Below are 12,186 nucleotides of genomic sequence, written 5' to 3'. Positions count from 1 at the left end.
ATTTTCAGATTTTTGATTTAAAATTTCCAGACTTTTAAAATCTATTTACTTATTGTATATAATGTCTTTTTTTGTACAGTCAAAGGAGCAGTTCAGGAGACTTTTCACTGTTTGTTTTGTAATTTAATGACTATGCATGTGACAAATAAAAAATCTTCAGTCTTGAACGTTATGCTCTCTCTTTCTAGGCCCTGCCAGTACTCTCGCTCCAGCATTTTGGATCAGCTGAAGGCTTTTGAGGGAGTTTTTATGACATCTGAAAATAGCAAATTACAGTTTCCCAGGACTTGCATGAACAGTTCAACAGCAAAGCCCCAAAAACCAAACAGGCTCATCAGGGATTTGAACCCAGGACCGCTTACACCCAAAGTGAAAAGGGAAAAGCTTCCTTAGGCATTTTCCAGGTCACAGCAGAGGTGTGCTTGCAGGCGGAGGAGGAGTGAGGTGCTGAGGCTGCTCCTGCTGCCCTCCAGCGAAGCCCAGGTGGCTGCTCTCAAACCTGCCCACAGCAAAGAGGAGCAGCTTCAATTACATGTTTCTTAGATTGTCACAAATAAGCTTTCGTCTAATTTTCAGATGATCACTTTTAATTTTAAATTAAGAACCAATTTAGGTGGGTTATTTAGAGCTTCCAATGAGGTGCATGTGTTTAGATCATGGCGGACAAAAAAAGAGTACCTGAAGAAAAACCCTGCAACATGGAGCATGCACCCACCTGCAATCAACACAGTGGCATGAGCATATAGTCATACAGATGAGCATGACAGCGTCAAGCTTCATAACCAGAAACCTTACACCACAAATTAAGTCACATTTTGACCCTAAAATCTGAATTTTGCAGTTAAAATCATCACATAATTTTCATCTGTAATATTTTATTTCACTTGGTACATAAGTTACATGTGTGCATAATGCACTGAAAGAGATTCCTTCGTGGTACTGAAGTACTAATGTTTACTGATGTTTATTTTTGGCCCTTTTGTGTATCAGTAAAACTGATGTGCGTTCTTCCACATGCATATTGTTAAAGTCGTGTGAGAGAGTTACACATTTATAATATATGATACATAACTGTGTATTGTAGTAGTTCTGTGTACAAGTTTGAATTGAATTCTCTTATTTAATCTAAAATAAAACTCTGTGTTATCTTGAATAACAAATAATTACCTTAGAAAAACTTTTTGGAGAATTTAAATGGTAAACAATAAGAACAAGGCCAACAACATCCTTCATATCAGATCTGTTAGCTGTCCCTGTATGAGGGACTATGGGAACATGTGTGCAGCTGCAGAGATTCTTTCAAATGGAGCCTAAACAGCATGTGGCAGCTGAGAGGCTCTATAGACAACACGTGGGCTCGTCCAGGATTTGAACCCGGGACCTCTCACACCCAAAGTGAGAATCATACCCCTAGACCAACGAGCCACACAAACAGTCCAGCAAGTCTTTTTTCACAAAGTCTCACATCAGAGCAACTAGATGAAGAAGAATGTGTGAAAGATTGTCTTGAACGCTCAGAGAATCATCTGTTTGTGTGCTTGATTCTAGATTTTATTCTAGGATTAATTCAGTAGAGATTTATTGGACATACTATAAGGACATATTCTATTTAACTTGAATTCTCAACAACAACAATGAGGGCTGGCCCTAAATAAATAAAGTTAAAATAAATCATATCATACTAACTGCTCTGTGTGTACTTTTTAAAAGAATCTTCTATCATTTGAATATAGCAGACATGCTTTATAAAAGCCTAGTATATATTATTTTCTTTCTTCCCTTAAACTGAAAGAATTACAAGTATGTAACTAGTATAGCAAGTTGAGAGTCATACTGTACCAAAAGAAAACAAACCTCTTCTGCCAAAGAGGAGGAGTGTAGAGATTAGAATATTATTTTACTGTTACTATTCATAACATTATCATTACTGTTGCATTACGTATCATTTATCATTATCATTTCATTAGAGCATTTATTGAAACTGTTGATGTTACATTAAAGTTTGTATTTCAGGTGTGAGCATAATTACATAATAATCTTTCATTGCAGGTGCAACTGTAACCATGTTATCCATATTGCATTTTGTGCTAATTAAAGAGTTGAAGCTCGGTCAAGTTAATTAATGGTCTGAAGCTTCGGTCAGCGCGACGTCTGGCCGATCAATAGGAAGTTAAGGTGACCTGGAGCCATGAAAGAATTGCATACATGCTTACAATACAATACACTACATATAACCTGTAAACAGAATAGAGGCCTGTGTGTGTTCAGCAGCCTGCTGCATTGGAGTTTGCCTAGTAACAGATGACTCGAACGGAGTCAGGAAGTATACTTCTAAGATGTCTTTGTTTGTCGAGTGAGGTCATGCACTGAGGTCAAGACACATAGTCTGCCTGAACACACATACACAGTATATAGACTTGTTTTGCTCGAAACTGCAAAGTTGTTTTACCTGCATACGTGACAGTTTAGTTCCACAAATAAGTGAAGTGCAGTAAGTGAAATAACAGGAAGCATCTGGCGGTGGCGGAGGAACAGAGGAAGGAACTGTTCTTTTTTAGAATATGTCCAAGGTCGGAATTACTGGAACTGATGCATGTTTCTTATCTGCTTTGACGCATGATGCTTGTCATCGACTATGTTATATATATGACTGCTCGTTTACTGTTCTGGGGAGATCGAGGCTGATGTTTTGCAGAGCTCATCTTTCCCACACACGTGTGTGCTTTAATAAAATCATTGTTTTGACGCACAATGGACCTCCAGTCGTTTGTCTCTTACCTCAAATACGAAATCAGGACACTTCTTAAACACTAATAAAAATATATAACATAATTCACAATCCACTTATGACACGTTTTATGAAGTGTCAAACTGAAAGAAAAGCGTGTTTTGTCATGGTATGTCATAACAATAGCTGATGGGCTTCTATTCCTATAAAGCAGACTAGACAAACAGAAACCATCTGTCACGGTCCCCGTGTCTCTCTGGTTGGCCCACGCTCGCTACAGGTTTTGTTGTTGTTAGTTTTGGTTTTTTTTTTGTCTCTCCTCCTCCTCTCTGCCTGGGTGGAGCTCATTACGGGCTCTCACTCTTGGCCCACGCACCCCTGTGGATGGTGTCCACCTGCGGCTGATCCGGCTGATTTCCCCAGCTGCTATTTAAGGCAGTGGCACAGAGCAGCTCACCGCTGGAACGTCGAACCACCTGAGTTCGTGCTCGCGGCATATTCAAAGAAGAATCGCTTACACGTGTTTTATGTTGTGGAACTAACCTTGACCTTCTGTCTGTAGATTCTGGACCGAATCACCGGACCTGTCCAAGTGGGGCAGTGTGTGGAGTGTTGGAGCGAGTGCGGCTGAAGAGGAGTGCGTGTGTGCGGAGGAACGGTGGCGGTGACTGAGTGGAAGAGGAAGCGTGTGGATTCCCCCCCCCCCCCCCCCCCCCCCCCCCCTTCTCTCCCTGGAGCCCTGGACCCCCTCCCAACTCACTGTACATATATTTTGCACTAAGGTGATCCCTATTGTAAATAAATCCCCTTTTTGTTTCGTTGAAAGAACTGTCTGCGCGTGGGTCCGTTCAGTAGCCATGACACCATCCATCCATCCATTCGCTTCAGCTTATCCTGTTCAGAGTCGCGGGGGCGCTGGAGCCTATCCCAGCTATCATAGGGTGAGAGGCGGGGTACACCCTGGACAGAAACACTTTGTTGAAAACAAAAGTGAAAGGGCGACTCACATCTGACTGTGTTCCCTGTGGGTTGAGTCACTTTGTATATAAAGCATTTGCAGCATTTTTAAAAATCTATTGTTCCAAATTTCTCTGTTTTCTCAACTTTTTCTCAAGCTGAGCACTTGGTCCACTTTTACAAGCGATGGCAGCAGCAGCAGCCTTTTCCAGAGGTTTTAGTTTTAGTTTTATGTGCAATAAACATTCATTGTGTCATTTATTAATTCATCCTTTTTTTATTTTCACTTTTTAAAAATCCACTACATGTTGTGTTGTGTTTAGTTGTGTTTAGTGCCGATGTGGGACAGTTTCCAATTCCATTGTACTATTGTACCAAATATGAATGTGCAATGACAATAACGAGTTATTCTTATCTTATCTTATCTTATATCTGATCTCAGATGCACTCCCTGATGTACCCACAGTGTCTGTGCATTTAGGATACACAGACAGCTAGTATAAATCCATGCACGCACATGCATATTCTGAATATAGTCTCTGTTTCGTTTTGTTCACTGTGGAAGGTCTTTCAAGGTCACAGTAGTTCATGTAAAAGAAGCTGATATTTTCATGTAAGCAGAACGTGACTTTTTGGAATTCAAATGAAAGAGGTGCTTTGACTCAAAACATATTGCAGGCAGATTTTCATGCAACATCTCTTAAACTTAGAAAGTTCTCTTTGTACATTTCTTTACAAATCTTTATTTCCTTAAATCCTTATTGATACTTTCTCATGTGTTTCAGAAACTTTGATGGCAGCGGCACAGTTGACCATGAGTGGTGTCACAACTACCGAAGGCTTAGTTAGGATTTTGCTGTGTCTGCTCCATCTTTCAAGTTCACTGATAAACAAGGGCGAACTGGTAAACTGACTGTTAACTTTCTTTTTGTTGTTGTTGTTTTAATAAAGAATGTAACTTTTAATTAACCACCTTTACCATTAAATCATGACCGTCCGATCACTGGTTAAGCTTTTCTCCTTACTTTTAAAATGCTCATTTTGTCCCAGTTACATGTTTCGCACGCATGTTTGTTGACGTTCTTTCTGGTTTTGCAGGAGGAGCTGAAAGGAAACGTTGAAAAATTACAAAAGGAAACAGCAAGAAGGAAGGTGAGTCTGTCAATGACATGGATGTTGACAGACTCCAAACAGAAAAACATGCTTTGCTATGACAACTAAAACAAAAAAACAATTTCCCATCATACAAAAGTCTGTTTGCACTCTTTACACTACATACTTTTGTATATTTTGTTACATTAATTTGGTTTATTTTTGTCCTCCAGGCTGAAAATAATTTAGACAAAGCCTATGTTCCTGCTGTCCTTGATGATGTTAAACGTCTCATGGATCCTTTGTACGAACTTTTGAAGTCAGTGAAACGTTTTACATCACTGCTTACACCAGTGCTGGATTTAATGGATGACCTACAGACTTTCGTGGGAGCCGGCAAGGAGTACATGAATAAGTACTTTGAGACAACAGCTGCAGAAATCAATCACAATGAAGAGAACCTACGCAGAGTTATGGCAACACTAACACAACTAGAAAAGAATAAAGATGAACTGTAGCATATTAGTCAGCGTCTGTCTCTGGTAAATGTTCTGTGAAACATCTCTTTCATACTGCGCTGCTTCTAAATCAAAGCTAACTGTACACTTGATTTATAAACTTTGATGAGAAAAAAATCTTTTCTTTCTTTCTTTCTTTTCTTTGTTATATCAGGTCTAATGCGAACACAAAACACAAAGCTGAGATTTTCTCTGTTTAGAAATCACATTAAATCTGACAGTTGTTAATGATTCATATGTAGAAACACTTTCATGTGAATAAAAACATTCAAACTGTTATTATTGCAAATTGTGACGTTTGTAAGAATAGAAGCGGTGGCTGATTGTTCTCTAGTGTTTGTGTGTGGATCAGTGTTGTTCAAGTTACTTGGAAAAAAGTAATTAGTTACTTATTACTGATTACTTCTCAAAAAATGTTATACCGTTACATTACTGATTACTTAATTTCAAAAGTAATTATTTACTTATTACTTAGTTACCTTTTGGTACACACCTGAATACTTAATAAAGCAATAGACCTTTCAGCCCAGTTCTATTTTTATGCATAATCCATCATATAAAAATTCAGTCAAATGGAAAAGTCTCTTTTTAAAAATTGTTTTATTATTTTTAATCTCTTAATTTTAGGGAAATCGCATCAAGCAAAAATGTAATTCTATACAACAGTTTTTTAAAAAAAAAAACTATGTGAAAAAATCTATTTTCACCTGTTTAGCAGGAGTGGGGCCGGTGGTCATATCAGTGGGGGATCTGGTGGTTTCTCTGTGAATTTCCGTTCCCATGGTAGCGTGCTAGGTGCTTGTTCAGATTTGAAGTGTAATTTTTCGCAGAGTGTACAACGGACGCTAATGTTTTTGCCACTTTTTACAGAATAACACTTGAAGTAATATAAGTACTTCCACGCTTTTAACGCTGCATGGTCGTACTCTCTCCTGCACTCCATATTACCCATTGTTGATCTACGCACGTCTGCTGTTGCCACGTATATGAACACGCATGATCAGCACAGCGCACCAGGTAGAATCCAGTTTTCAGGCCCCTCTTCTGTGGAATCAGCTTCCAGTTTGGATTCAGGAGACAGACACTATCGCTACTGTTAGGTCTGCACTCGCAGGCTCCACTAGTTCAGAGATTTATCACCATGAATGAATCAAGACGATCAGAGCTCGATCGGTTTTAAACTTGCAAGGGAAGTGTCGGATCAGGATCTTGGAGCTACAAGCTCCTCACATGATCCCAGACAACTCCAAAAATCCAGCGTCCCCAAGCAGGCTTTTATTCAGTGACAATAGTTACACAAACACCCATGGTAAAACCCTATTGTAATAATTTGTGATAAATAAAAGTAGAGTCTGGGGAATATTTGATAAAAGCTTATTGTGATTAATGCTGGGGTGAATTTCAAAGTTGATGTGACGTCTGTTTGAAGTTGGTGTGTTATGTGTGTGAATGTGTTACGTCAGCCAAGAAACGAGATTAGATTAGGACATTTGGATAGGGGATTTTATTCCCACATTGATTAGCAGGGTTGGACTCGGGCACCAGATAATTTAACTGTGGAATCGACAGTGGTGCTTTTAAATTTATTTAAATTATTTAGGACGGGGACGGTAATCCCTAGGAGCGCGGTTGCTCAGCGTGTGGCATCGACTCCTGATCACAGATGCGTGGTCAGGCCTGGCGGCGTCCAGTTAGCCCGAGTGGCGCCCGCGGGACTTCGGGAACCCATTAAAAACCAAGTGGTCAAGGACCACTTCTTTACCGTGCTGTTTGAGTAAAGAGCGGGCCTCAGGCGTGACCATTTCAACGTGGCTGACAGGTAAGCTTTAAGTAAAGCTTAAAGTGGGATATTTAGGACTTCCGGTCAGCATGCGACCCGAATAGACGCAGGAACGAGCTGCTGTGGTGAACTTAACTCCGCTTTGACCAGTTTCACCCCTTCAACTGCCACCTTTAAGTCGCTTACACTCGTAACTACTTTTCTAGTGTTTTGAACACTTTTGACCCTTTCCAATGGCTGCTAAGAGTGCAAAAGCGAACAAAAAGGAGGACGCTAGCTTAACACTGGAGGCTATCACCACGCTGCTCCAGCAGCACCGAGAGTTGGCATCTGAATTTAAGACCTCATTTAACGCCCTCGATTCAAAACTGGACCAGGTACGACAAGCCCAAGAGGAACAGGCCGAGAGAGTTTCATCCTTGGAGCTTGCAACTGAAGACCTGAGCCAACGTGTCGCTGACCTTGAAAACACGTGTGCCGCTCTTCGCGAAGACAACAACCAGCTAAAGAACAAAGTCACTGACCTGGAGAGCCGTAGCAGGCGTCAGAACATCCGCGTCCTTGGACTGCCTGAAGACACTGAAAGTGGGCGCCCCACTCACTTCTTTTCCAACCTTCTCTGTGAGTTATTGGGCAAAGAAATACTTCAGTCTCCACCGGAGCTCGATAGAGCGCACCGCTCCCTCGCAGCGAAGCCGCCCGTGGGACGCCCACCTCGCCCGGTGATCATCCGCCTGCACCGATACCAGATCAAGGACCTCATCATCCGAGAAGCTAGGAGGAGAGGGAAATTCGACTACCGAGGCGTGCCTATCCGAATTGTGGAAGACTACAGCCCCGAGGTCCTCAATCAGCGGGCGCAGTACAAGGACATTATGTCGGAGCTCTACGGGCGAGGCCTGAGGCCGGCTCTCCTCTTCCCAGCACGGCTTCGCATAACGCAGGCCAGAGGCGCCAGAAAGTTTTTCAGCTCCGTGGACCAGGCTCAACAGTACATTGAGAGGCTCCCAAAGGCTCCGGAAGCCCCGTGAAGAATTATTACTGATAAAACAATGGCACCAAATGCAGGTACCAAACATTCCATATAGGTATGGAGGCGCAGTCGGGATCCACGTAAGACGTTGCTTTTCCTCTCCGAGTGTAGCGATGTAGTCTGAGTGCTATAGCACTGAAATGCTGATTATTACTTTAATTTAACTCGATAATCTTATTTTGTTTTCTTTGTTAAATAAGGAGACAACCTCATTGACTTCTACCCGTTGGCTAATGACGTAATACCTGTTGCACGGAGACGGGGAGTTTTGTTATCTACTCGTAGCCTTCTGTCTGTTCTTATTCAATAATTCAGTTATAACGGTAGTACTTATTGAACTACATCATCTTTTTGTGTTTGGTTGTTTGTTTACATACTTGGACTCTGCTTTGAAACACTCCAGCAATTACATTTGGACTTGGTGGCTGATACAGTTTCGAAACTTAACAGTATTATACGGGGTTTCAGCTTACTATGCTATGGCCACCGGAGCAGTGGTTCGACTGCTTCAATACCTAGGTTATTGGTATCATAGACAGGAGGAGTAACACTCTAAATATGTTAAGTTTGAAGAGCTCGCTGCTTGTTCTTGTTCTTTTTTTTGGCAGCCATTTTCTGTTGTGGGGAGGGTTTGGGGAGGGTAAGGGTCACTGCTTTGAACCTCATACACTGTTCTTTTTTTTAACCTGTTCTGAACTAATTTCCACCCACTGTAAAGTTATTCTGTTCTTATCATCTAAGGCCAGTGTGCATAGTTTCTTTGCTCTACAAATCAGATGAGTCTGCAATTGAACTTTCTAAGCTGGAATGTTAAAGGTCTAAATCATCCAGTCAAGAGACGGAGGGTTTTGTCACATGTTAAACACCGTAACACTGACGTGGCTTTCCTGCAGGAGACCCACGTCAGGGCCTCTGATAATGTCCGTCTCTTCTCCCGTTGGAGGGGCCAGTGTTTTCACTCACTTTTCCAAGCTAGGGCACGTGGGGTCTCTATATTGGTCAGGCAGAACATTCCCTTTGAGGCCCACAATGTCATAGCAGACAAATATGGTAGATATGTCATAGTCATAGTCCTCAACATGAAGAAGAAGGCTTTCAGGAGCAAAGTGAAAGAGGAGATGAAAGCAGCACAGCGGGAGGTGAAACGCTGCCTGAGGGAAGCAAAGGACACCTACAGGAGGAAGGTGGAGCAGAAGTTGGAGAGGAACAATATGAGGGAGGTCTGGAATGGTGTGAAAACCATCACAGACCACAACACCAAGAAAAGCACAGTGGGGGGGACTGTGGAGAAGGCAAACGAACTCAACAACTTCTTCAACAGGTTTGACCAGCCCACAACCCCCCCACCCTCACCCTCACCTTCACTACAGAGTCCTCTCCCCACTCTCCTGCCTCCCTCGCTTCCCCCCCTTCCTGACACCATGACACCCCCCTCCTCCAATCCCTCTCTCAGCAGCAAGACATCTCCCCCCCTCCCCTCCTCCCAAACACCTCCCAGTGTCACAGTGGATCAGGTCAGGAGGCAACTGAGGAAGCTTCGCCCCAGAAAGGCAGCAGGCCCAGACAAGGTGTGTCCTAGGATGCTTAAGGCGTGTGCTGCTGAACTTGGGGAGCCGCTACAACGAGTCTTCAACCTCAGTCTGCGACTGGGGAGAGTGCCTGCCCTATGGAAGACATCCTGCATCGTCCCGGTCCCCAAAAAGAACCGGCCCAATGAGCTGAATGACTTCCGACCGGTGGCACTGACGTCACATCTTATGAAGACTCTAGAGCGGCTCTTCCTCAACCTCCTCCGACCACAGGTACAACATGCCCAGGACCCACTACAGTTTGCATACAAGGCGGGTGTCGGAGTGGAGGATGCCATCCTGTACCTCCTACACAGAGCCCACTCACACCTGGATGGGGGAAAAGGCACGGTCAGGATCCTGTTTCTTGACTTTTCCAGTGCCTTTAATACCATCCGGCCCTGTATGCTTCAGGAAAAACTGAACAGGATGGAGGTGGACCCCTGCCTGGTGGCTTGGATCTCCGACTACCTCACCGACAGACCACAGTACGTCAGGCTGAAGGACATCACGTCTGACACTGTGGTCAGCAGCACAGGAGCACCACAGGGAACTGTGCTGTCCCCTCTTCTCTTCACCCTGTACACCTCTGACTTCTGCTACAACTCTGAATTATGCCATATTCAGAAGTTTGCAGATGACACGGCCATCATGGGGTGTATCTGGGATGATCAGGAAGAGGAGTACAGAAGTCTGGTGAGGAACTTTGTCGCATGGAGTCACACAAACCACCTGCAACTCAACACCTCAAAGACTAAGGAACTGGTTGTGGACTTCGGGAGGTCCAGAGAAGGTCCACTGCCGGTTCAGATAGAGGGGGAGGAGGTGGAGGTGGTCAACAAGTACAAGTACCTCGGGCTGTGGGTGGACAATAAACTGGACTGGTCATGCAACACAGAGCACCTGTATAAAAAAGCCCAAAGCCGACTGTACTTCCTCAGGAGGCTGAGGTCTTTTAACATCTGCAGGAAGCTCCTGAGGATGTTTTACCAGTCGGTGGTTTCTGGAGTACTTTTCTATGCTGTGGTGTGCTGGGGGAGCAGCACAACAAAGAGGGACTCATCCAGGCTGGAGAAACTGATCAGGAAGGCTAGCTCTGTGGTCGGCATGAAGCTGGACACTCTGGTGACAGTGGCAGAGAAAAGGACATTAAAGAAACTGCTGGACATTATGGACAATGCTGGGCATCCTCTGCACACGGCCATAAACAATCAGAAGAGTCTGTTCAGTGACAGGTTGCTTCTCCCCAAGACAAGAACTAACAGACTTAAAAACTCCTTTGTCCCACACGCCATCAAACTGTTTAACTCCTCTCTGGAGGGGAGAGGGAGGGGAAACAGGAGGACAAAGGAGGGGGGAACAACTAAGCTGTAGTGCCTCTTCACCTCACTGTACAATACCTTGTGCAATACTTTTTGTAAATAGTCAACAGTGCAATAGACTCAATACTTGAAATGTGCAATTCACTTGTATTTTTATTTTTTATTCCTATTTATTCTATTTATCCCCTTTGTATATTTTATTTATATTTGTCTCTGTATTTATATATGTGTGTGTGTGTGTGTGTGTGTGTGTGTGTGTGTGTGTGTGTGTGTGTGTGTGTGTGTATATATATATATATAACAATTCTGTAACTGTAACTTCGGTCGTTGCTGTGCTTTTTTTGGAAGTCGAATTTCCCAGAGGAACCCACCCGAGGGATTAATAAAGTTCTATCTTATCTTATCTTATCTTGTCAGTGGGAAACTGTATAACAGTCTTGTTGCTCTAGTAAATGTGTATGCTCCTAATACAGATGACGAGAATTTCTTTAAACAACTATTCTCCTCTTTGCCCGACTTAAATGTCTACTCTCTTTTTCTGGGGGGTGATTTTAACTGCTGGTTAGACCCAGCCCTGGATCGCTCATCCACTAAGAGCAATGTTTTAAGCAAATCTGCATCTGTCATTCATGCCTTTCTATCAGAATATGGAATGTGTGATGTTTGGCGTACTCTAAATCCTCATAAAAGAGATTACTCCTATTTTTCACATGTGCACCATACATATTCAAGAATTGATTACTTTATCATTGACACTAATTGTCTGCAGCAGGTCCACTCCTGTGCCTACCATAGCATAGTTATTTCAGATCACGCCCCTCTTACTTTGTCTCTGTCTCTTCCACATCCTCCTGTTAAAGCTGCACAATGGCGTTTCAACTCGACCCTCCTGTCGGATGAAAATTTTGTAAAGTTTATCCAGGATGAGATACGCTTTTACTTTGCCACCAACTCTTCCCCAGAGACTTCCAGCCTTGTCGTATGGGATGCCTTTAAGGCGTATATCAGAGGCCAGATTATTGCTTATTCGGCAAGAATTAAAAAACAGTCCACCCATGAAAGGAACAAGTTAATGCAACAGATTAAGGAGACTGATGAACAGTATGCTCTCAAACAGAGTCATGAAATATTTAAAAAGCGTGTAGAACTTAAAACAAGACTTGACCTACTCACAACGTACTCGACTGA

General features: G+C 42.9%; 1 non-coding gene across 1 annotated transcript; it reads right to left on the bottom strand.

Moving 5' to 3' along the window:
* Positions 1-1,353: 1,353 nt before the first annotated feature.
* trnap-ugg (transfer RNA proline (anticodon UGG)) lies at positions 1,354-1,425 on the bottom strand. Its single transcript has one exon. It is a non-coding gene; the product is annotated as a tRNA-Pro (tRNA).
* Positions 1,426-12,186: the final 10,761 nt, after the last annotated feature.

This window comes from Maylandia zebra, linkage group LG6, assembly GCF_041146795.1.
Source record: "Maylandia zebra isolate NMK-2024a linkage group LG6, Mzebra_GT3a, whole genome shotgun sequence".
NCBI lineage: Eukaryota > Metazoa > Chordata > Actinopteri > Cichliformes > Cichlidae > Maylandia > Maylandia zebra.
The sequence above is the reverse complement of the archived record's forward strand: the minus strand, read 5'-3'. Positions and strand labels throughout refer to the sequence as shown.